General features: G+C 48.8%; 1 long non-coding RNA gene across 1 annotated transcript; it reads left to right on the forward strand.

Moving 5' to 3' along the window:
• Window positions 1–312: 312 nt before the first annotated feature.
• Window positions 313–1,316, forward strand: LOC134287384 (uncharacterized). Its single transcript, XR_009997266.1, has 3 exons — window positions 313–586; window positions 655–723; window positions 784–1,316. It is a non-coding gene; the product is annotated as an uncharacterized LOC134287384 (long non-coding RNA).
• Window positions 1,317–3,653: the final 2,337 nt, after the last annotated feature.

Raw genomic sequence — 3,653 nt, forward strand, 5'->3', positions numbered from 1 at the left:
ACTTGGTCCATCCACCTAGCTCGCTGCGCTCCACGTCTTCTTTACCGGTCGGATGACTCTCCAGAACCGTTTTAGTCGGATTGCTATCCGACATCCCGATGACGTGACCCGTCCACCGTAGCCTCCCGATTTTCGCGGTATGGACGATAGTTGGTTCTCTCAGCAGTTAATGCAGCTCGTGGTTCATTCGCCTTCTCCAAGTCCCGTCTTCCATCTGCACTCCGCCGTAGATGGTACGCAACACCTTCCGTTCGAAAACTCCAAGGGCGCGTTGGTCATCTGCACGTAGGGTCCATGCTTCGTGCCTGTTGCCAACGCTGGCAGCACTGAAAATTTAAACGGAGAATCGATCTACGATACCCCCCAATCCGACTCTATGCGCACCGACTGACACAATCCATGCGCAAGATCCGATGCGTATCGAATGTCAGGATAAATGTCACTACGGCGAGAGAGTCAAGTATTTAGCAAGTCATGTGAACTAGTAATCGTTCGAGAAGAATCTACTCCGTGAATTAATATTGAATTATCAACCCTTCTTTGTACCTTTCGAAACTAAATTAGATAGAATTCAGTTCCTACCATTGTAAGTTTGCTAAACAATCACTATATGCGTTAAAACTCCTAAACCATAAATGAATTGTTATAATATAGGTTAACACAATTCGTACCTCTCGGATAATCTGTGAATCTACGGTCGCAAATCACCACTGTTTGTTGGTAGTAAGTAGGTTCATCAATTTGTGCTCTAAATCAAGTTAACTTAGTTCTGCTACTTAATAGAGATCCCGTATCCCTGGGAAGAATAGTTTGAACGCTGAAACCAATCTGTTGGGGTCAAAATACAAAGGAGACCAGTTTGTAAGTAACGAACCACATAGTTTATATCTCCCAATAACTAATAAAAGCATTTCCAGCTTAAAGAATTCGGCACCGAATAACATAGTGCGATTCTCTTGAGACCTCCGAAACATCTACCCAACAGAAGCTTTAAGAAACTGCTTCGATCACCAGGAGTAAGGATGCCCGAAACGGATCGGTTCGACTGCAAACTTTGCCGGAGGTCGAACAATGTGGACGATATGGTCTTTTGCGCGGTGTACCAGGAGTGGTATCACTATCAGTGCGTGGGAGTGACGTCTGCGGTAGCCAACGAGAGCTGGATGTGCGCACGTTGTTCGGCTTTGCCATCGTCTACGCGGATCGGCGAGCTGTTCGGAAGTGATCCTGTATTTCCAGCTACTGGCATCAACGTTCCATCACCTAGGACCACCGAACCACCGTCGGCCGTTGCTCCAACTTCCTCCGTGGTATCACATGTGACAAACGCTGGACTACCGCAGGCCACGTCGGCGGCATTCTCAACTGTATCGTCGACTGTACCGCCTGGATTGGCGCCGTCCGCCGTCGCTGGGCCCTCCGGATGGGTACCTGCAACGACGACTACAGCTACTACGACTAACTATGGATTACCTCTGCTTACGGAACAGGCGCGAGCAAGCCTCCAATGGGTTCAAGACCATCGAGCATTCCTGGAGCAACAATTGGAAGAGAGTCATAGGAAGGAACTGGAGAGAAAGAAGGCACTGCTGGGACAGCTCACAAATAACGCGTTGCAAAATGTCATCTCTGGGGTGGCATCGAACAGCTTCAACGAGCAGTCCGCCGCGGCCGGCGGGGTCGACAATGTCGGAGGCTGGCTGGGAAGGATGATCGGCGAGATGGAAAATCTGTCAGTCACACCAGCGAGCGCGGGGCCACAGGTGCCAGCATCCCTTGCACCCGTACTCAACAGTTCCACACCGACGACTTCAGGTTCTGCTAGCCAGTGTTTATTCGATCCATCTTTATCATCACTGCTACTTGGAGTGCCTAGTAGTATGCCGAAGGTTCCCACAGGTTCATTGTGTAAGTGTTTGGTTTGTTAATTGGTTGTGTCGAAGTGATTTTGTGTTTAATTATGCGAAAAAGGATATAGGACAGGTAGACTTTGCTCTAGTGCAGGTTTTTCCCTAGCAGACCCACCTGACATAGAAGTAGGGCGTTAGTAGGCGAAACCACCCTGACTACCACCACCTATCTCCTGGCTACCACCGAAGGACTTCAGAAACCCACCACCAGATGTCTTGAAGGGTATCATTCAGGCGGCCATAAGGAGGGCGAATTTGGGGCCATTGCAAGAACCCCGAATGAAAGGGCAATGACCGATGCCTCAGGTCAAGAACCCCGAAGGCAGAGACTGAAATTCCACTCGCTCACTTGCCTAAACACAGTTGAAGAGACTAGTTCGAGGAAAAGTTAAAAATTGTGAGCTAATTTAGTTACACGAAAGCTATAGTGGAAAGAGTGGAAATACGAGAGGAAGAAGAGAAAGAAGTGAGCGGAAATTGGACATCAGGACCCCGCCGTTTTGGTATCAAAGTGTAAGTATCGGGTCAGCCAATCGGGAGCGTCTTAGAGACTCCCCGACTCAACTGCCTCAGGGTCGGCACGCCTACCCCTAATTTACCGCGGGACAGGGAAATTTCGCACTAGACCCAGGAAAACCACAAGCACTTCACTTTTCAAAAAACTCCCACTTTATTCTATCTTTCTTAACTTTTATTCTGACACAAGTTTGGCCTACTCCTTAACCTTCACTTCTTCCCACTTTCTTACACGCTAATCTGACCTTTTCTTCGTCGGGGCCCCTCTGCTCCTCACCAACCACCTGACCACACTTTCCTCGCAGCTTGGTAATGGCCGCCGTTTTGGTATAGAAACCACCACATTTCTATTACCACCCCTACGCTGTCCTAGTGCCCCCATTTCGGGCGAATTCCGGCATCGTTGTTGGCCGAAGACCGATCCGACAATATCGGTATCCTAGGACCCGTAGGAAGGTCCCTGGAAGCTGCAGCGAGAACCCCTAGAGCCATCGCGGAAGCAGAAACTGGCCAGACGTGGCCGAAGTCGTGGAGAACGAGAGGAGGACATCGGCGGCCATTACCAAGCTGCGAGGAAAGTGTGGTCAGGTGGTTGGTGAGGAGCAGAGGGGCCCCGACGAAGAAAAGGTCAGATTAGCGTGTAAGAAAGTGGGAAGAAGTGAAGGTTAAGGAGTAGGCCAAACTTGTGTCAGAATAAAAGTTAAGAAAGATAGAATAAAGTGGGAGTTTTTTGAAAAGTGAAGTGCTTGTGGTTTTCCTGGGTCTAGTGCGAAATTTCCCTGTCCCGCGGTAAATTAGGGGTAGGCGTGCCGACCCTGAGGCAGTTGAGTCGGGGAGTCTCTAAGACGCTCCCGATTGGCTGACCCGATACTTACACTTTGGCGCCCAGCATAAAATTGACTTACCCTCAGTTTGTTGCAGGCTCAGCTTGGAAATTTGCATTTTGATAACTGGTTTCGACGGAGGTCTCTGGGAAAACATCCAGGCCTTCACAGGACGGTTGCCATTTTGGGCTTTACTCCTTTTATCTGACACAGAACGTGGAATTATTTCATTTTGAAACCGAGGGGTTCTGATTGTCCATTCATCAGTAACAAAGAACGATTGTTTAAAAAGTGAATGAGAGTTGAATTGAATTGGAAGGAGCACAGTGTTAAATCGTGTGGTGTGATTCGGTAGGTGGAACTGAAAACGCAAGAGCAAAATCGTATTTTATTTGCGGATTCG

Source organism: Aedes albopictus, chromosome 2 (genome assembly GCF_035046485.1).
Source record: "Aedes albopictus strain Foshan chromosome 2, AalbF5, whole genome shotgun sequence".
Taxonomy (NCBI): domain Eukaryota; kingdom Metazoa; phylum Arthropoda; class Insecta; order Diptera; family Culicidae; genus Aedes; species Aedes albopictus.